Genomic DNA, 22,187 nt, shown 5'->3' with positions numbered 1-22,187 from the left:
CTGGAGATGCAACAAGCAGAAAGTAAAGAAAAAAAATTCCCAAATTTGGCCTTACATGATTCCTATAAAAAATATTCCCACAATTTTGGGAGGCCTGGCAAACAAATGCATCTTACAATGGCAGCTACCTATTTATTTCTCCTTCTGCACAAAGGAGTAGAGTCTACAGTATTTTTGTTCTCTCTCTCTTTTTAGGGGAATATACAGATTGGTGTCTCCACATTCATTTCTAACTTGCACAGATGCAAACTCCACTAAAGCTGGGGGAATTATTGACAACTGATACCGAGGCAATCCAAGGCCAGGCTCTGACCTATTGATTTCCCCGAGACTGCACAGGACATATGTAGTTCATTGCAGAATACAGTCTTTGTTTGTTTTGTTTATTACTCAGTATATAGCAATGTGGAATAAAGGACAATGCCGAACTGCAGAAATGCCTGAGGACTTCTCCTTAATTGAAATCAGGGCTGGGAACATCCTTGTAAATCAAGAGCAGTCAGCCTCTGAGAAAACTCACTGCTTTTGCAAAGTTTACTTTCAAAGGGGATTTAGCTTTAACTCTTTCTTCTCTCACACTGTCTCAGTTAAGTAACAACAATTTCTCAGAGTGACTCTGTGCTGCTCAATAGTCTGAAAACTTCCAGGCACAACAGATGATGGGCAGGATTCTTATTTGTGCTAAAGCTGTGAATAGTGGTTGAGAAAAAAAACAAACCCATGTAATTATTGAAGATATACCTGATATTGGTCCACATCCATAGTGTTAAAAAGCAGGATTTCCCTTAAGTCCGTTAAGAAGATAAGGACTCTCCTTGTAAAATGATGACCTAGATCTGAGTTTTACTAAAGTTTGGCGATGCTTTAGATTAACTTTTAATTCTGATCCCTGTAATTGCCATGTAGTGTGCAGGCAACAGAGAGCATTTAACTCCTCCAGCAATTTGGCTCCAACGCCAGCCCTCTCTGAGAGCATTTCAGTCCCTGATAAATGGGTGCCAACCACAGTAAGCAGAAGAAACATCTAAGCTCTGATGTCCTAATTAAAGTCCCCTCGTTTCCCACATTGGAGCTCCCTGCATGTTACGAAACATCCAAACAAGAGTGTTTCTGCTTAGCTAAAGATTTCACAATGGGACTTTCCTTCTTCAGCTGTATTTTTCCAAACTCACATTTTCAGAGGCTCTCATTTCAGTGTGTTTATTGGATTGAGATGTCTCGTAATTATTTATAACAAAAGGGTTAGTCCTTCTAGCCTGTTGTAAATGGGCAGCATGCTGAACACTAAGATAGCAGCAGGCTGCAAGAGGATCAGGCTATTAAGATTAATGCAACAAATTTGAATTCTTCCATCCCTTCCCTTCAGTAACCCATCTCTGTGTGTGTGTGTGTGTGGCTGGGAAGGAAAAGAAAAGGCTTCTATGCTCCAGGATAATAGTGAATGCTAGTGAAGAGGAAAAAGGAAAACACTCTTTATCCCTAGCAGGAAGATAATTGATCTATAGTCTGCACACAACTGGTCTCAAAGCAGCCGGTAGCTACACAGAAGAGACCGTAGCTAACCAGAGCCCAAACAAGCCTGTCAAACAAAAGCTTTATAGGGACACCAGGGAGAACAAAAGTAGCACATTTCATTCCTTCATAATAAATCTTCCATCTTTATTGTGCAGAGATGCTTTGCTCCTGAGCACGCTGTGTTTCAGAGTGGGGCCCACCCCCGCCACCCCCACAGACCCTGAGCATCCAGCCTGAGCTGCACTGCCTCATCAGGCTTTGGGGTTTATTTTTGCTGTGCACAGCCAGGCCCAGCTGTTCCCTGCATCCTCAAACAGCAGCAGCTCTCAGGCTCCAGCTCTATCACTCTCTGGTTTATGCACGTTAAAGGTAATAAAATAACCATTTCTAAATTTAACTAGCGTTGCATAATGCAGCTATTTATTATGTAAAGCTGCTGTTTACAATGCCCAGAATATTGATCACTGCAAAAAAATGCAATGCAGCTAGAGCTCATCTAAATGAACGCTACTGTTTTCCTTTCTTTTTGTTTAAAGGATCAATCAAAGGTCTAATTTGTTCCTGTGAATTCACCTCTGTGAAGCAGGCAGAGCACCAGGCAGCACATTGTTTGCTGTCACTCAGGCTCACGTGCAGCACTCAGCTCAGGATCTGGCAGACGATATGTAAAGCTGACAATTTGTTCATTATCTGAACCACTGGAAAAGGCAAATAAAGCACACTAACCTGCTTTATTTCAAATCAGGTCAATTATTACTTTTTTTCCCCCCCTCAGCTATAAAGCAGCATTGGCAACCACTTAAGAAGTCCAGCATTATGACTGTATATCATTATTATCACCTATAGTAGATTATGAATAGGTATTTTCTCACAACAGCACATGAAGCCTGAGAAAATGAAAGATGTTTTCCCATTCTTTAGGCCTTTGGGGGGTAGAAAGAGGGCTGGAAAAAGAGAATTAAATATTAACAGAGCGAGCAGATCACTAAGCAAGAAACAATTAAATAGCACAGCATCCATTCAACAGGAACACCAAATCATGATGCAACTGCTGAGCATGGGGTGACATACTAATCATGGATTAGAGGGACTGATTTGTGTCTCATGAGTATTCATGGGCAAAACCTGATACGTGCAAACTGATCTCAGGGAAATATGTTTTGTGGGAAACATGAGGTTAAACCAGCATCTGAGCAAAATGATGATGGCTTTTCTTGACTGTGCCTTAGGGACAAAGGAAATATTTACCTTTTTATCTCCTACTTTCTTTCTTTTTTTTTCTCTCCCCTCCCCCCTCCCCCCTGAGTTGTTTTCCTCCTCTCCATAGATTGAGACAGGAGTTTTTTCCCATCTACCAGCCCATCCTTGTACTTGTCTGTACAACTACACACACAAAATAACCACACTCCCATCATTTGATGTCATCCAGAAAATCCAGGGTTAGGATGAACCACAGAGCATGCCATCGTGGGGAGGACACGTCTAACGGCATCCAGTAGCCAATGTTTCTGAAGATGAATCACCCCTATAAACAGAGGATGAGATGGTATAAATCCAACCCCATACCAGATGTGCTGTCAACAACTGCACATGGCTCCTCACATGGGGAAGAGGCCACAGGACAGCAAACAGAAAAATATGTCCTGCCTTGGTGGGAACATCTTTTCCGTACTGCTAGAGTTGCTTGGCTCAGCTTCAGTGGAAAGATTGCTGTTAGTCATACAGCACTACACAACCTTCTTCTTCCATTTACCTTCAGTTCTGGGTCGAATTATGGTCTCTTGGACAAATTTCCCTTATGGACCAGAGAAGAGCCCACAAGTCAGAGTCCAGCTAGTACTGTATTGCATAAAAGGTCAAATATACTAAATAACTTCCTCTCTACTCACTCCCCAGGGGGGAAGAAATTCACATTCCCCTTGTGGAAAGCCACAAAGCTCTGCAGTTCTTCCAGGATCAGTGATGCAGCCTTCTCCTACTGTTCCCGGGCCTTGCCTCTTGGCACCAGAAGTCTTCTTCTGGCCTCCAGACACTGCTGAAGCCATCAGGTAGCAGATACAAGAGCATTAGAGCTGCCCAAGCCCTGTCAACTCCTGGGGTCAAAGACCAAGGCTCCATCAAACTCCTGAGGTCAAAGACCGAAGTACCTCCTCTGCTCTGCTCTTTGATCTCCACTCTCCCCAGTCCCCTTTCAGCCCCAGAAAGGAAAATCTCCTCTGGTGGTATCTGAACATCAGCTATTGCCATGTAGGTAGGGGGACTCTTGGGAAATGATCCTTTGCAGTGTTTTCCTCTAAACAACTACTCCAAAACAAGGATGAGGCCACTAGCGACCTCAGCATCACTGAGAATCACAGAATTGTCAGGGCTGGAAGGGATGTTAAGGATCATCCAGTTCCAAACCCCCTGCCATGGGCAGGGACACTTTCCACTAGATCAGATTGCCCAGAACCACATCCAGCCTGGCCTTAAGAACTTCCAGGGAGAAGGCCATTGCTGGTATCCTAAAGTATACGACCTTCAAAGCCCCAGTACTGGTAGAGCAGAATGGTTTCTTTTCCCCATTTTACAGTTTGGAAAGTCCCCATTTCCTCCATCCACATCCTCATCTCTGACATCTATCAACAATGTCAGTGCAGGACTCTGCTAATATTGAGATTGCTTTTCTCATTCAGACTCTGAGCAGTTGTCTTCCTTTTGGCACAATGAAAAATCCATCAGCTAAGGCAGAGCATTTTTATAATCTTAATGGAGATCATACTTTGAAGTTTAAAGGATCTTAAACAGTGGGAAAGCCCCTGTGGAAAATCCAGTGTTTTCATATGCAAGTCAGGTTTTTGGTTGTGTATTAGCTGCTGTTATTTTCAGTAGCCAGTGTTTGATTTCTGTTCAGAAGCAAATGTAAAAAAGCAAGTGAGCAATTTATAATGAAATAATCAATGCTGGTGGTGAATTGGCTGGTGCCTGTGCACTTAGCCTTGCCTAGGATCAGAAATTTCTCTTGGGGGCAGCATTTCTTACAGAGATGGATGGATTTATTTTCCATCTTTGAAATGTTTACTAGCACATCTAGACTCCCTGCTCTAGCCATACTGCTGGTTGGGGGCCAAGAGCTCCCTCTGCTAATGCCAGCAGGGGAGAGTAGAAGCATTGTGAGATGGAATGACAACTCAAAGGCAGGCCACTGCCCCTTTCCCTTGCTCTGACCCCCACCCCTCCCATGTAAGCAGCCTTGGGTGGGATGTTCACAAGAAACTTGCAGTCCACCCAACCTGCCCTCCATTGAGCTTGAGAGCCCTTTTGTCCTCCCTGGGGTAGGCTTCATGCAAGAATCAAAGCTCAGGATGCCTGTAGTGACACCGAGCACCACAAGATGACCAGTGCTGGTGACTATCTGAAGCTGTGTCCCCACAGCAGATGAAGCAAATGGCACTGACTTCAGGCTGCTGAGAGCCCTAAGTCACGTAACGTCTGCCCACAATGTTCTGCCTCCTGCCCTAAGCCTTTAACAGGCTTGTTTTAATAGTGTGGGATGCAGGCAGGTCTGCTGATGAGTAAGTAGGCTGGGGACCAAGCCAAGGTGATGCAGAAAACGCAGCCAAGTCATGCTCTGTGTAGGTCAGATGCAGGACGCTGCCCCACACACATGCCAGGTTACAGACCTATAAATGTTTAATTGCTTTCCACATATCACTCCCAGTAGGTGAATGAAGCCCTGCAAGGTGAGTGGGAGAAGCAGATGCAGTGTTTGCTCTAATGCTCAGGACTACAGGCTCCCAAACCCTGCTGGTTTCTCAGGAGTATGCATCCAAACTAGGTGAAAATATAGCTGAGGACAGCTAATTAACTGTGTGGCTGTTAGCAGTCCGTGAGGATTCAATTCTCTTGTGGATTAAATGCGAAGAATGTGGCTGAGGTTCAACACCTTGGAAAGAAACTATCGATGAGAGAAGGGCTGAAGAAACCAAGCAGTACCTTCTGACAGAGATAAGAGTAAGAGCAGAAGGGTATTCCTGCAGGGAATAGTACCAGAAACCTGGATGATTACACAGCACAAAATAAACTGAGGAGCTTTACATCAACAAATCCCCACAAAATTTGCCAGGCAGGATGTCAGGAGTTCAGTATTTATCAACAAAGTGGTGGCGACAGTTGTACTTATAGCTAATCTAATCATGGGAGCTCCAAAATAGATGCTTTTGAAATCAAGCAGAGCTAAATCCAGGCCGTTTTTGGAAGCCATCCTCTTCTTTTTCCCTTTCATTAGCTCCAGGCCATCTGGAAGATGAGGTGACTGATTTTCATCTTGCTTATGTGACCGTAAATCAGAAGCAAATTTCGCAAAGGCAAGAGGGTGGTGTGGGTGTAGCAGGCTGGAATGCCTGAGAACCGTCTTTATTGTTATTATTAAGCTATAACTGGATGTGGGACTATAAATCAGCCCACCCTGCTGATAATGGAGTGTAGGTAGTGCTACACCTTCTGAATCAGCCTGAGACTGGTAGGGTTTTGTGGCAACACACTCCAGTGAATTGTCTGAGCTCCTCCTCTATTAGGAAGAAACAAAGCATAACAAAGTGTAGCCCACCTGAATTATGGTGGCTTGGACTGGTTATCTCTACTCACTGTCCTTAGGTTTGAGAGGATGGGAATTTTACTGCAGAGATTCTGTTTTGGTGCTGTGGAAGGTGTTCTGGCTGTATATTCCTCTCTCCCATCTGCCCATCACAGGGAAATTTCCTCTCTTTTGTCTTCTTGCTGGGAATATCTCCATTCCTGCTGTGTGCAATGTCTTCACCTCATGTCAACAGTATCAGGAGACCTAACCTGAGGTATCCCACTGTCAAAACCACGAGGCTGAACTAAGTGATTAAAGTCCCACTGGTCATAATCAAGCAGATGGTGGTCTTACAGATACCTCTGCATGGGGCAATGGCTGGCCACTGAGACAAGATGGCAGGCAGAGAAAGGTCCCTCCTCTTCTGCTTTCTGAGACCACTGCCACCGTGGGTCACAAAACCATCTATAACTTTTCACAGGACACTGCCAGGAAGGCCCTAGAAGCATGGATCAGACCCAACATGACTGGATGTTAAGGAGAGGTCACCTTGCAGCCTCCATATGTGTTGTAAGCAGAGGGTTTCAGCCTTGTGGGAAATGAAGAGGCCACATTTTTCTTGCTGTCTGCCTTTGCATCCTTCATCTCAAATACCAGGACACTAGTTTCCAACTGCGATACACTGTCAGGTCCTGGGTAAAGGGAGAATAGGTCCCTATCTCTAGCACCACAAAAAGGAGCTACAGAAAACCTCTTGAAGAGTATCTAGCCCTCCCCCTCTTAGTCTACATGAGTAAACATCCTCACTGAGGTGTGCCTTTTACCATATTAATAGTTACTTCCCTTTCTGTAATCACTGGCTTATTGCTAAAGAAATTGCAACAACATTAATAGCAAGTGACCCACAAGCTCAACACAACACCAAAGGTCAAGGAGTTATCTCACACAACACACTTACCTTTGATGAAATGGTACTATACCCCTGAACATTGTTACAGTCATTTTAAGAGTCATAACATCTTGCCACGTTCTGCTTCAACTTTTTTTTTTGACATGAAGATAAAAATAGCAAGCTCTGCAAAGCCTGGGAGAACAGCTTCAAGTTCAGATCTGAGCTGAAAATCCCCAGCATTTCAGGATGTTGGCGTGAGTGTTTTGATTTCAACACACCATAAAGACAAGGTTGAACTGAGATGTTTGGATATGAGTCCCCAGCAGGAAGGGGACAGATACAAAAAAACTGGGTGCCTGCCTTCATCCTATTTCTATTTAAAGAATGGCAGTATCAAAAGCCTGGCAACCGATCTGAACACAGAGGCCAACTCAGAATGATAAAAGTGATTATAAGCAGATGCTGCTTGGGCCTGGGTTGCTGTGCTGTTTGCTGTCTGTGTCCCCATGCAGGTGCAGTCCCTCATCTTGGGTCTTGCTCACCCACCATGCAATGCACAACATTTCTGGCTTGCCTTGACAGGTGGGTAAAAGGGCATATTCAGTCACTTTGGTTTTGCCAAGCACTTTGAGACTGTTGGATGAAGTGTGCCATTATTGCTGTTATTGACTGCAGTGATTTGCTGGCTCTCTCCTAATTCACCACCCTGCTGGGAAGGCAGACTCCTGAGGAGGTTTTGAGCTCAGAGGAAAAAGAGGCACTTAGCAAGGGCGTACCAGAAGCCTTGATGAGTGAGGAGTGGTGTGAACTCAGCATCCCATGGACCCACAGAAGGCCAAGCTGGGACTTACAGCCCTTTGCTATGCCCTCCCTGCACTGCCCTGACTGCTTATCAGAGAATCATAGGATGGTTTGGGTTAGAAGGGACTTTTAAAGGTCATCCAGTCCAATTCCCTGCAGGGAGCAAGGACATCTGCAACTAGATCATGTTGCTCAGAGCCTCCTCCAATGTGAATTTGAATGATTCCAGGGAACGGGGCTTCTACTCCTCTCTGGGCAACTTGAGTCAGGATTTTGCCACCCTCAATGTAAAAAAAATCTTCCTCATATCTAGTCTAAATCTCCTCTGGTTTAGTTTAAAACCATCACCCCTTGTCCTGTTGCAACAGGCCCTGAAAAAAAAAAGATTGCCCCCCCTCTTACAGGCCCTGTTTAAGTACTGCAAGGCTGCAGTAAGGTCTCCCTGGAGCCTTCTCTTCTCCAAGCTGAAAAATCCCAACTCTCTCAGCCATTCTTCCAAGAGTTTGGGTAAGGCAGGGGACCTGTGAGCTTCTAATGCCTCTGATTCCTGAGAAAAACGTGCAAGCTTGGACCATTTTTGTTTGTGTTTCCATAACTTCCCTCCTGCTTTTCCTTGACTTGGCCTGGCTAATCTCACGCAGTGGGTTGTTCCAGCCCCCTGGGACACGGGGGGACTGCGTTTGAAACAGCAAGGAGCAGGCTCTGCCTTGTTTACGTTTCAGAGCATGAATGCCAGCTTGCAATCCTGTGGGCTGTTCTGGTTATCAGGCATGGCACTGCTCTGCTGGCAGCTCCCCCATCTCGAGCTGCAGCGAGCGATGCGACGTGTTAGGTAACATGCAGTGTGGGAAGGGTGAACACCCTGCCGTTTACTGCTTATTTATACGCTCAGATTGGCTTTCTCTGCCTGCCTATTTCCTTCATTTTTAAAGGCAACTGTGAAAATTCAAAAAGGTTGTTTTTTTTGTTTTGAAACTGCTCTTTCTCCCCTTGCCTGGATGTGGCCAAAGACATTTTCTCCTGTAGCCCTCACCATTCCCTCACTAAAAGCTCCAAGTCACATTGCCATACCAAAGCCATGCTAAGGCAGCACTCCTAACACTGGGATGGCAGGAGAGAAGACGACTGAGGGTGAACAGGAGGACCACAGCTGCAGAGGAGCTAGGCAGTGCAGCCAGGGGAGAGCAGCACAGCCTTTGTGACTTTCGTAAGGGCCCAGGAGCTAGGGCTGGAGAATCAATCCTTTCACTAAAGCTTGTGGGCACATTCTGAGCCTGCAGGCTGTGATGCCCAGGTGGAAAGGTGTAGATGTTTGTCGGGTTTGGGTCTGCTGCTCTGCATTTCTTGCCATCCACTGTTAAATCTGATCTGTGCAGGCACTGTGGATCCTAATCATTACATCCTGGGCAAGCTCACACATGATGTTTCAGGGTAATTCAGTCCAAGCTTATGTTGTGTTCACTGGGCTGTAGATGGAAGAAAGATTGTCAAGACAGATGTTGTCTTCTTCTACCTGTCTGCTCACTCTTCCATTTTAAACAGGGATTTCTGTACCATTTGCCTCACAAATATTATCATGTAATCACCACAGGAGAAATGACAGCAGAGTCCAACTCTGTCCTGCTCCTGTTGTTAGACACAGGCTGGGTATCCAGGCTGCTCTTCTAGACCACAGGAGGCTTTCAGGCAAAACCAGTGACGTATAGAGGAAAATATCCTGCACTTGCAGAGTCTTTTGTGCCAGCAGCTCTCAGCATCACACCCACCACAATGAGCCTGACCTCACAATGCTCCTTTGGGGAGGATTCGCATAATCACACACTTTTGGGATGCCTATGTTAGAGCCAGTTAAGGTTAAAACCACTAATTCCAGTGGATCAGTTCATCATAACACCTACTCTGCAGGTTGTAGAGCCCTCTTCCTGGCTGACCACAACGTCTGTGCAAAGGATCAGGTGCTCAGGTGCTCCCTTAAGCTATTTCCCAGGATCCAGCATGGCAGAAAGTGATTACCAGCCTGAGCCGAAAAGCTGGGGAACCTGATAAATGCACAGTTTCTGTTCTCTTTCCCTTGAGGACCTGTATGGCAGAAGTGTCCTCCTGTGTGACCTTCCTGACAACCATGGGCACACTGGAGTAGGACATGTATGCTGCCAGCAGCTCCCGTGGGGCCACGTCACCAGAGGGCATCATTGAGGCTTGCAGAGCCCAAATTTGTTAGCCCAAGAGTGTTCTGGGGACTATAAATAGGGGTGTGTCATGCATTTCACTGTTAACACCATACACACCACTCTACCAGTACTCTTTTTGCCTCAGGTTCAGGGCTGCTTGCAAAGAACAGCAACAGTTGAGCATTGTGCTGGTGCTGCTGGGGATGGGACAGGAGTTGTATGGGCAGCAGAGACTGCTGCTGCACCTCCTGATTCTCATTATCACCATGTGGCCATTGCCCCTTTGCAGGGTCAGCAGCCCATGAGAAATTAAAAGCTGAAAAAATGAAGACATGAACAAAATAAATGCATAAATAAACATGGGTCCTTGCAATGCAAATTAAGGCCATATTGCAGGAGAAATTGAATCCAAAGAATGCAAACAGCCAAACAAGCAAACAAGAAAAGAAAACCAATTATTTTTTGAGGGAGTTACAAATGAGTAAACAATGGATGCCTCTGGCCTCCAGTATCCGTGCATTGGCACTATCGGCACTCCCTGGGAGTGAGGCCTGGGTTTCCTTTTGGAGTCATTCCTGCCTGACCATGATGCCCCTCTACCATGTGGCTTGTGTACCTTAGAATCATAGAATTGCTAGGATTGGAAGGGTCCTCAAGGATCATCCAGTTCCAACCCCCCTCCCATGGGCAGGGACACCTCACACTAGATCAGGTTGCTCAGCGCCACATCCAGCCTGGCCTTAAAAAACCTCCAGGGATGAGGCTTCTACCACCTCCCTGGGCAACCTGTTCCAGTGTCTCACTGCCCTTATGGTGAAGAACTTCTTCCTAACATCCAATCTGAATCTACCCATTTCTTTTCCCATTCCCCCTGTGTATCTTGGATTGGCAAGATTTAATTGTGTCACATGGCTTGGTCTGATGAACTTCGCACCATCATTTTATTTTGTAGTTACAGCCATGTTAGATAAACTTCCAGAAGAATGATTTCTTTTTTCATTTTCTTTGCAGCATCCATTTTAGAAAACATTAACTTCTTCCCCCACAGCTGGCCATGCAGCCTGACAAGGTTTCCCTGTATCATTTGAGAATCAGCGTAGATGGCTGGTTTACTGCGAGAAACCACAGGGAGTTTTTAATTTGTTGCATCACAGTTACCAGCTTTAGCATCACCAGGATGAAAATAGACAATAGTGAGAGCAAGGGGGTTCTGGAGATCTCCAGATCACTGTTTCCAATTAGGAAGTGACTTTGTTGCATTCCACCGCTGCAGCCAACCTTCGTTAGTAGCACAAATTGTTCGAACCCTTGCTCAGGCTCTGAGTCAAGGAAACTCCCCTGCTCAGCAGAGCATTTCAGCATCTGCCTCACTCCTGCTGAAGGCTATGAAGCTGATGCAAATGCTCCAAGATCAACTTCTCAGCCTTTCTCCAACCAGTGCCTCCCAGTCTGCAGGACAGGGAAGGTGAAGGGAGTTCCCCAGTCCCTACTGCACGGCCTCAATGCTCCCTTGCACCACATCCAAGGACACAAGACCTGACTCAAGCACTCTTGGCTGCTTGTACTTTGACCCAACTTTAGCTTAAGCCTGGGCCATCCTGCTGCACTTGGGATCTTGTTACCCAGAAGGGCTGCACCGCAATGAACCAGCTAGTGATGAATCCCCATTTACCCCACTTCTTGGCTGATTTTATTGCTTTTTAGACAGGGATTACTCACACTTTGTCCCAGTACTATTCCACATCATTTTGGGTGGAGGGATCTGGTCCTCATTTATTACCGTTCCTAGTTTACTGCCTTTGTTTCTCTTTTCACAGATTAATTACAAACATCTCACTCTGTGAACTCCCACTGTATGGTTGGTTGTATGATCTCAGCACCATGAATTATAGATGCCTGACATATCACACCAAGCTATTATGATTTTTTTTTCCACAAGCAAGCTATGAATTATGAAGAAGATCTATTAAATTTATAATATTCTCTATCTTTGGTATAGGAATGGGAAGGCACAGCCTGATGCCTTTGTATCACCCTCCCCTCCCCCTCTGGGCTCGGGCAGAGCAGACAAACAAGAGTTGCAATACAGACTCTATATTTAGGGAAAAAAATATTTCAGAAAGGTGTTGGCCTCAGAGTTTCTCTTGTTTGTTGCAGGAGTTTATCTCCTAGGTTTTCTCAGCTTGCTTGGAGCTGATGTGAGCCCATGACTCCCTGTGCGAGGCGGCAGGGCACCCCAGAAACACCACAAGCACCACCCGTTGTGGTGCCAGCTGCTCCCCCACACCTTCCCTCGGCTTATTTCGTGGGACGGTTGGGGGCAGAGGGTGGGGTTTAATGGAGGAGTAAAGGAAGCCTTTGCCAGGGTATTGTGAACACCAGAGGTAGCACATGAAGCAGCTACGTGCACCCAGGGACAGGAGCAGCGGCCTTCTGCCATTTCCCCTCTGTGGTCCCTCCTCGGAGGTTTCCCTCTGGGTCTCCCCTCAGTGGCCTTCCCTCAACCATTTCCCCTCAGCCACTTCCCCTCAAGGCTCTCCTTTCGGCCATTTCCCCTAAGGGGCCCCTCCTCAACCGCTTCCTCTCAAAGCTCTCCCCTCTGCCATACCCCATTCAAGAGCTGTCCTTTCAGCCATGTGTGCCCCCCCCCCCCAGGGCACTCCCCTTACCCACGTGTGTGTATCCCAGGGTTCTCCCCTCACTCATGTGCGTGTGTCCCCCCCGAGGGCTCTCCCCTCACCCATGCGTGTTCCCCCCCCCGGGGGCTCTTCCCTCACCCATGTGCGTGACCCCCCAGAAGCTCTCCCCTCACCCATGTGTATGCCCCCCCGCCCGGGGCCTCTCCCCTCACCCATGTTCTCCGCACTGGCCCCGCCCCCCGCCTCAAGCCTCCCCGCCCCCTCCCGCGCGGCGGCCCCACCGGCAGCCCCGCGCCGTGCCCGCGCGCCGCTGGTGACGTCAGCGTGTTATTGACTCTCCCGGTGTCTGAATGACTGAGCGCCGCGGAGGGGGCGGGGAGGCCGCGCCGCGCGGCGCCCGGCCAGGCGGAAATGGGCGCGCGGCGCTGGGGAGGGGGAGGGGCGCGCGCCGCCGCTGCCGCGCGCTGGTGGGGGGGGGGGAGCAGAGGGGGGAGGGGCGGGCGGCAGGTGGGGCCGGGCCTGGCCGCTGGCGGGAGGCGCCGCGAAATGGCGGCGGGCGGGAGGGCGGCGGCTGTTGGGTGTTCTGTGCGCTCCCCTTCCCTCCCCACCCCCATGGCGGGCAGCCCCGGGCCCGTCTGGAGCCATGGAGCGGGGAAACGCTGCAGGGCTGTGGAAAAGAGATTAACCCCTCCCCAAGCGTCCAGGTGGCGTTTAGCAAATTGGTAACGTCCTCAGAGGGTAGGGCATGGAGAGTCCGGGTCCACAACGTGGGCAGCGTGTCACGGGAGGTGATTGTGCCGCTCTGCTCCTCTCTGGTAAGAGAACACCGGGAGCACTGTGCCCAGGCTGGAGTCCTCAGCACAAGAAGGTCATGAGTGGGTCAGAGGGCTGTAACCCTTTCGCCGTGAGGGCAGGCTGAAGGGGTTGGGGTGATTCAGCCTGGAGAAATAGAAGGCTCTGGGGAGGCCTTGGTGATCCTGCTCTGGCAGGGGGATTGGACTAAGGTTGATCCTCCAAAGGTCCCTTCCACCTCCGAACGTTCTGTGATTCTGTGACTTGGTTGTGGCCGTTCGTGCCTGGAGGGGGCCTGGAAGAAAGATGGGGGCAAGCTTCTAAGCAGGGCCTGTGGTGATAGGGCAAAGGGTGGTGGCTTAAACGGAAAGGTGTACACTAGATACAAGAAAGGAGTTTTTTGTACCAAGGATGGTGAAACACTGGCACAGGTTACCCAGAGATGTAGCAGGTGGAACCACTCCAGCTGGGGTTGGATGGGCCTCCGAGCACCCTGATGTAGTTGAAGATGGCCCTGTTCGCTGGAGGGAGGGGTTAGACTGGATGACCTGTAAAGGCCCCTTCTAACCCAAACCATGCTATCATTCTGTGAAGGCAGCCTGTGTCCACCTGACTCTGCTTGTAACTGATCATCAAGCAGTTAAATTATCAGCAAACCATAAGTGCCTTTATGTTACCCTAAACCTCTAGACGTGTCTGAGACATGCAGGTGTTTTTCTGGACAGCATTTCTGTGGCCTCCTCTGTATTCCTGCCGAGCTCCTGCTCCTTCCCAGGCCGTCAGTTTCTTCCCAGCAGCCCCACTGCTGCAATATCCTTTTCCTCTTGCCCTGAAATGCCTGAGTCTTGTCCACTCCTGCCAGAATGCAGCTGCAAAGATCACCTTCCTTCGCTGACCTTGTTGACTGTGTCACCCCTGGCACACCTCCAGCACTTCACCTGTTTTATCACAGCACAACTACATGTCTTCATGCTTTCGTGGCCATTTGTGCTGTGCTTACAGTGTCTCTCATTAAGGATCAAACAGACTATCACCTACTTCTTCAGTGTTCAAACAAGCTGTTTTAAGCTATCTCATGTGTTTCCAACTCAGCTTTGCCATGAGGCTTACAATTTACTGCAGCAGTGAGGCTGCTGGGTTGCTTTGTGGCCTATTCAGCATTGCCTCATCATATTTTCCTGTCTGCCTCTTCAGATGTGTTTCCTCTAGACTCATAGCTGGGTTGGAAGCTCCTTGAGATTGGGAGTTGTGTTTCTCATTTGGGTGAGAGGCATGGAAAGGGTGTGATGGGTGTGGGGCATGTTCCACTGCTCAGCTTGGATCAAAGTGAAGGATTAGGAAACAGTCTCTTGTCTCTAGCGCTTTGTCACTACCACTGGTACTCTCCCAGCAAGCGTGGCTGGTGGCAGGAGCTGTGAGCAGTGCCACAGCTTTGTCAGGTATGGGTGCTTCTCAGTACAATCACAGAATTATTTCAAGTGGAAAAGATCTTTAAGATCATTGAGTCCAACCATTAGCTAACTACCAAGTCTGGTTCTGGAGCTGAGGCTTCTCTCCCAACCCAGACCATTAGGATATGAATTTCTTGGGCCATTCAAATCTGCTGGAGATTCCCCAGTGTCTGCAGTGAGGCAGAGCTGGAGGCAAGGTGCTGGCCCTCACAGTGGTGGGAGTCACCTGCTCCAAGAGACATTTGTCCTGTTGGTGGGGTGCAACAGTTGCAGCACAGTTCAAGGAGGGACAAGGGGAGAAGATGACGGCACCTAATTTTTAGGCTAGCTTGATACTATCATTGCAAACAGCAGGCATCCATTCTGAGCATTTGGCTAATATTTTTGGGATCAAATACCCCTAATAGCAGGGAGGCTTAAACTGTGTGATATGGAAACATTCCAGAAGCGAATGCCCCAGTGTTCCTTTTGGTGCACATGCAGAGTGACTAAAGCCCAGACTGTTATTTACCACCTGAAAGCTGGCTGTCTTGGGATAAAGCACGGGGAGAAAGATCTTCAGCATAGCTGAATCCTTCTTGTCTGTGTCCAACAGGAAGGTAGGGGCTTTACTGGAGCATCCGCTGTGCGATGCCTCTGGGAGCTGCTGGAGCCAAACAAGACGGACACAACAAATGCTTTCTGGATATAATCGTTGTCAGGCACAGCAGAAGGAGAGGAAGACTTTTATAAACAATTATCTATGCAAGCTGCAAGAGTAGCATTTGCACTAGCTCTCGAGGGCCCTGATAATACTCCCTGAGACATGCCAAGATGGATAGGATTTATAAACCGTGGACGGGTATTTCCTACGCCGCAGTATTATTCCATGAAGCTCTCTGTAGAAGACACATGTTCATGGAAACAGTTTATAGCCCTGTTGTGCTGGGATTAATAACGGTCAAGAAAGTCCAGATCACATGTACTTTGTTCTTCCCAGCACATGTCTGGGTCCAGAAATAGACAGAGCCCACAGGAGCGTATGATTATTAAGTAACTTATATTCTTGCAACTTGGTGCAGTTTTGGTGTTTCATACCCAGTTTGCACAATGATTTACAGGCAATGCATTTCTTCAGAGGCAGACAGCAGTTATGTATGCTTCTAAAGGTGGTGTCTCAATCTGCAGATGTGCAGATAAAATGTTTCTTGGTATAGAAAAGCAATGTCAGTGTCACAGGTGACGTCATGCAGAAAGTCACTGGCTGAACCCAGTGAATGGTTTCCAGTTGCCCAAAATGTGCTGCAGGTTGTCCTGTCACAGAGTTGTATCTGATAGGGGATCACACCTCCTCGCAGCAGTGGCAGTGTGTAAAACCCACCCTGTCCTCACCCCTGAGGTCCCCTGTGTTTTTCACTCTCCCCATTTTTTTAGGACAGTGATCTTCAGGAAGTTCTGGTTATAGATGCTGCTTGGTTGTGAGCAGAGAGGAATGTGAGTTGACCAGAACATCAGGTGGATGAGCCTACCAAAGGCAGTGATGGGTTCTCCATACTGATGCCTTCAAATAGGGCTGTGTGTGCCTTTCTGAAAGGAGCCAGCTGCCAGGTGCAACATGGTATAGGGAACTTACTGGAAAACACAGCACTGTAACTTCAGGGCAGTGAAGGAGATGTAACATTCAGGAGGTCAGATTAGAAACCTACCTGCCCTTGTGGCACCCAGATCCAGGGGGAGAGGTGATATCAAGATACTGGCCCCAGTTGCAATCAGTGACAACAAACTAGTCCAGCTCATTTTTGAGGCAGTTACTCTATTATACTCATGACAGCTGGTTTTGTTGAAAATGGCAGGATCTGTTTCATGAATAACATATTTGAAGACTGTGGAGTCACAGGCTTCCCCAGCAGAGAAAGATTGTTTTATCTTTCTGAGGCTAGCATGCACCCATTTTGACTTAACCATGAGAATGAGCAGGACCGTGTCCAGAAGTCCAACTCCTTGTCCCATAGGAGGGAAATATTGCTTCCTTGCAATCCACGCATAGAACTTCTTCATGTGGAGTGAGCTGCAGGATGTGTTCAGCACAGCAGAGCCTTCTCTTCAGCATGACAACAAAATCTTTTTAACACACCTTGAATGTTCCCCATCACCATCTGCTCTCGGCTCCACTGCTGTATGACCAGAGCATCCCTCTGCATCACACCATCGGTGGTGTGCACAGAGCCTTTCCATCTGCTGCAGGAACCTATGGTATCTATAGGCCATACCCTGTTTGAAGGGAGTTGCTATCTGAGGCAACCAAGGATGCACAAGCTATGCCTGTGTCCACTGCAACCCTCCTCCTGGGCAGGAGTTCTGTCAGGTGAGCACACTGCAGGGAAGTTCTTAAAAGGCCAGATGAACATATTGTGCCAAACATGTTTTGTTTTATATTAGGCTTATAATTTTAGGTCTGATGGTTGGTTTGGAAGCTGAAAGTCATGCTTGAGCCCACAGCTGCCAGCTCTAGAGCAGGCAGTGGTGTAATAGTCATTTAATTCCTCTGTACTGTAATCTGATGGTGGGATGTGCTCCCAAGCTGCTTTTAGGTCTGACTGGGGAACAAAATCAATCACAGAATGCACGTTACAAGAAAAGCTCTGTTGGTGTCAATTACCTAAGCTCTGCGAACGTAACTCTTCTAATTTCCTGTTAAATCAGTAATGTTACCAATCTCAGTCTATTATTTTAATTAGGACTGTGACTGCAGTTGCTAGGAGCTGAGCGAGCGCAGACAAATGCGAATGTGTAATTAGTCCCACAAACGAGTGGCAAGTTGAATGTGTCAACATCATGGATAGTTACAACATGGGGTGCAGCAGGAGGCCAAGCGATTTGGGCCAGATTCTGATCTCACTGGCCTCGGCGCCAGCCCGGGTGACTCTGCCGAGATCAGAATCCCCCCAGATGTGAGCTGGGGTTTGGGAATCTGGGTCTGGCCCCTGGTCATCATGCTTCCTTGGAGCTTCACCCTGGGTTATTTTTAAAATGACTGGTGTCCCATCTTGTTTGATTAATTTTTTCTTGCTGTAGTGCCTCAGAGCAAGTTATCCCGCAGCAAACGCTGCAGTCAGGTTAGCTGAACGTGGGTGTTCCCAGTGCCAGTCGGCATCAGATTCCAGCCCTCCCCGGGGACTCGAGCTCCTAGAGTGGGAATGGAAATGCTTGGCTCCCTCCTCTCCTTTCCTAGCTGTGAAAGAAACCTCTCAGCTTCTGTCACATCTGACTGCCTCATGCATCCCCAGAACAGCCTGCACGTTGACAAGGGAGGCATGCGTACCAACAGCAGAGCAGCATTAGCTACTAACCTCACTGAGAAAAATATGCCAAGGACAGAATCCCTGACTAAATATAGAGCTGAACTGGGAGAGAAACCATTGTGGCAATGCAGTTCCATCAAAATTAAGAATGAAAATCCAAAGCTGGTGCTGGTGCCTGAAGGTCCAGCCTGCTGCTGGTACCTAGCGCAGAATGGCACAGGAGGGAGAACACTGCTTTTATTAGCACTTGGCCATCGGTCAGCGGTCCCTGCTCCACAAATAAATGAATGGGCTGGGTGCATGTCATCCCAGTTCATATGTTACAGAAATAACACTGGACTGGAACCAGAGTTAACACAGCTGAGACTTGGGATGCAGCTGATCCCAAGAGAAAGGAGAGTGGCAAGGCCTGGTTAGGCTATACCTGCCATTGGAGGCAAGCTTGATTTACTGCTCAATCCATCTCCTACACTCTTAATTTCCCTGCTTTAGTAGGTCACTCTCTATTTCACTTCACAGGGCACTTCTTTTTGGAACAGAGTAGGGAAAAATCAAGGGTTTGGTATATATTAGATGGACTGATTTAGTCACATTTCCATGACAAAAAACATTAAAGCAATAGCATGATAAAGAGAGAGAGAGTACCTTGAAGTTTTTTGTGAAGGTTATTCAAGGGGGGCCTGAGGACAATGTAGTGATACTGTGGCGACATGACCATTGAAGTACTGTAGGTCCTGGTACCTCATTTAGGGCTGGCTATGACTTCATGATCTCCCTTGTGGGTTGGTTGGTGTTGAGTTTTCCCCTCCTTTCTTGTGACGACTAAGCAGAGGTCGGGCACTATTTCTGGACACATTAGGCTTTGAGCCCAGTTCCTCGGTGACAGAGCCTCTGCCACTGCCTTATAACAGCTGCTGCAATTCTGCAGCGGGTGCTTTACCAAGCTGTTTTTTCTTCCCACTTGTTTTCCTTTAGTCCTACAGGAAATCCCTTTAACCATAACCACATTGCATGTGTGTTATACAGTAATAATAATCCATTGGGTTTTCAGACTCCAGCCCTCACCCAATGCATGTGTGTCCTTGTGACAGAAAAGCCAGCAGCCTGCCTGGCTGAGCAGGGACCAGAGGAAGGAGCCGACACTAACTGCTCACGATGACCAGGCACCTAGTCCATCCTAGAGAGAGCCCTGCGCTGAGTGGCTGTCATTACAAGCCTCTGAGTTGTTGCAAGTCAGTATGCTCATAGCCAGCACGGGGTGGGTAGAGCTCCCTGCTGCCTATGTGCACCATGAGACACCTGTTTTGTGCAGAGAACATTTGTCTGTAGAGACTCGCCATCCCCATCTCCTTCTGGCCTGAACAGTGTGGACACTGCAGGAGCTGCAGCATGTCAGGTGCTCTGGTGATCTTTTACTCCAGTGTTTTGCAGGAGAGGAGGTGTAAAACAGCTTGTACCATCACTGCTCTGGACTGGCCAGGCAGGTTCCTTGAACCACTATGCAGTCCTTTGAGGTGAGCTAGTTACTCCATGATTAAAGTCTGTGTGATGTCATGGGTATATAAAGAGATCCATAGCCATAAGATTGTGCAACCACCTTGTAATGTGCATGTTAATAAGGCTATTAAGGTTTACAAATACTCTGTTCTTCCTTACAGTTTATAATTTAATTAATTGCCAGTTAATTGTCTTATTTTCCCCCTGTGATTGATGTCACTGAGTGGGATTAGGCAGCATCAGATGACAGAGGAAGGAGGAATGAATGCAGCATCCTATGATGGTATGAGAGGAGATGTTTTTATGGACAAATCCCTTCCGACATGGATGAATACCTCAATGAGATATCACCGAGTATCAGCTCAATACATATTGTAATGGGATCATTAGTGGAGGTACCAGCTGTGTGAGGTTTGTATTCACAAGCCATGAGTAAGTAACAGGGAAATATTGGCTGCTTGGAAATGTTTGCCAAGCGTAAATCTTTCCCTTTTTACAGAGCTGGTGCTCGGTTTACATAAAATGGGAAAATATTCTCCAAGGCCCAGGGGACTGCTTCAGCTACCCCTGAAGTCAGTCATGGCAGGGGAGCCATTGGTGGAGGAAGAGAACCTAAATGCAGCCCTATTCAGGAATATTTCTCCATAGGGAATAAGCAAAGAGGAGGGTCTTTTATCAGCATGCATGAGCCAGGCAATAGCTCCATCCCTAAAACAAGAGGCGTCTTTATCACTGAGCAGGGATGGTAGGAGCAGGCACTGTGTCTTCTCTCCTAGGAGCAGGACTTCGAGCCTCTTGCCAGGCTTGTTTGCACCCTGCCCACCCCCAAGTGCACGTTTGGTTGCTAGGTCTGTGCATCTCAGGATGTGCTGGAGACATCACACCTTTGGGGGCTGTTACACTTGCAGACAGGGGCAGCTTGTACCCATGTCATCTGAGCAGGTCACTGATCCTCAGTGTGGCTCTTAACCTGCCCTCTGTGGAGTATGAGCTTGGGGATGCTGCAGAAGGTACTTCAGAGATTTTGCCTTCTCTGACTTGTTCAGGGCAACCAAAAGCGGCCAGCAGTGGGTGGGGAAGGCACGCCTTGAGCTCCCAAAGCCTGCAGTGGTGCCAGGCAGGGGATCCAGGGTCAACGAACCAGACTTTTGACCGGACTTTGGTCACGTTTCAGCAGAATAAACCTGGAGCAGTTCCAGTGGATTTGGTATGAGTGGAATCAGGCTGAGAAACTGGGCTGAGCAGCAAATAACCTGCATGTTCCCGTCTGGGTGGGTGTGCGACGCATCTGAACGGCTGCATAAATCGGCACGAACTGAACTAGGTTATTTCTGAGGCTGTAATTGGAATCAAGAGTGAGCCAAGCCGCATCTGTCTCTTTTAATTCATTCCTTCCATTTTGGGGACTTAGCCTTTAGAAACAGCTATCGGTGATTACATAAAAGAGATTAGCTAACGTTTCTGCATGAATCAAGGGCAATGCAAGATGTTTCCTATGTGCATTGCAAAACCCAGGGCTCGTTGAGGACAAGTTCCTCCTCAAGGAGCCAGGCTCCCCCCTGCCCAGTGCAGCCCACAGTGTAGGAGCTCAGTGGGGCCAAGGATGAAACCTTCTTGCTTCTCATAATGGCCTTTCAGACTAAAAACCTCTCAAAAACATGTGCATGGTGGGGAATGGTCTGCTCTGGGTTTGTCCAGTGTGGTTTTTTCAATAGAGCAGATTTTCTAACTGAGATCTGTAATGGACACAATGAAAGAAAGGAAGGGGCAGGAGAACCTTGTTGTAAACCAGATTTCCATGCACGAATGCAAATCAATATTGCTGCTAAGGGAAGAGCCAAACCAGAACAAGTTACATTTACTCTTTTAGAGCAGTTGGTAAAAAAATATCTTCATGTGAGTAGTGTTGGATGACTCAACAAAACTTTTTTTCTTTGTTTCTGTTTTGATCTTGAGGCAATTTCATAAATTTTCCTCTGTTTGTTGCTCTGTTGACATGAAGGGGAAGGTTGTCCCAGGGTCACGGAGTTGGAATTTCCCTTCTAGTGTTGTCTTACTGATCCTTTCTTTTTTTTCTTTTTTTTAAATCTTTTTGCTGCAGGTCAGAGCAGATCTATAATGAGGTTAATGGGGGAAGGCTCAGCCCTGCTCTCCCATTCGATCTGCCCTGAATAGTGCCAGTCCCCTGACAGGAGAGCACCTGACTCGGCATTGTCCTTCCACCCCATCATCAGTGTGTCTGTACCTCAGCTTCCCTAATGAGCTTTTAGGCCAAAAATATCAAAAACAGTCTTTGAGTTTTTGGATCCTCCATTTTTGAGGAACTGAACTTAAGACACTGCAGCTGAGTTTTAACACTGCCCAACATCAGTAGCTCCCATTAGCTGCTGAGTATTCTACTGTGTCTTGAAATCAGGCCTAGAGTGTCTCTTAATTTATTGCTTAGAGTAGAATTGTGCTTCAAACCTGAGCAAGATCTGGGAGAAATTGGAGAAGGGCACATTCACACTCCTTTCCCTTCAGGTGGGTAACTGAAACAAAGTGCCCTTTAAGGTCTGCCATTTAAACATTCATTGGCTCCTTGTGGTGA

General features: G+C 47.6%; 1 long non-coding RNA gene across 3 annotated transcripts in view; it reads left to right on the top strand.

The window, feature by feature from the left end:
• Window positions 1-13,165: 13,165 nt before the first annotated feature.
• LOC137444408 (uncharacterized) overlaps window positions 13,166-22,187 on the top strand; it is a 35,800-nt gene continuing 26,778 nt past the window's right edge. For all 3 annotated transcript variants that reach the window (XR_010988154.1, XR_010988153.1, XR_010988152.1), the window contains exon 1: window positions 13,166-13,391. This is a non-coding gene — a long non-coding RNA (uncharacterized lncRNA). The remainder of the gene's footprint in view (window positions 13,392-22,187) is intronic.

Source organism: Melanerpes formicivorus, unplaced genomic scaffold (assembly GCF_026170545.1).
Source record: "Melanerpes formicivorus ecotype bairdi unplaced genomic scaffold, bMelFor1.0.p_v2 SCAF_12, whole genome shotgun sequence".
NCBI lineage: Eukaryota > Metazoa > Chordata > Aves > Piciformes > Picidae > Melanerpes > Melanerpes formicivorus.
Note: the sequence above shows the minus strand (reverse complement) of the source record. Positions and strands in the feature narration are given on the sequence as shown.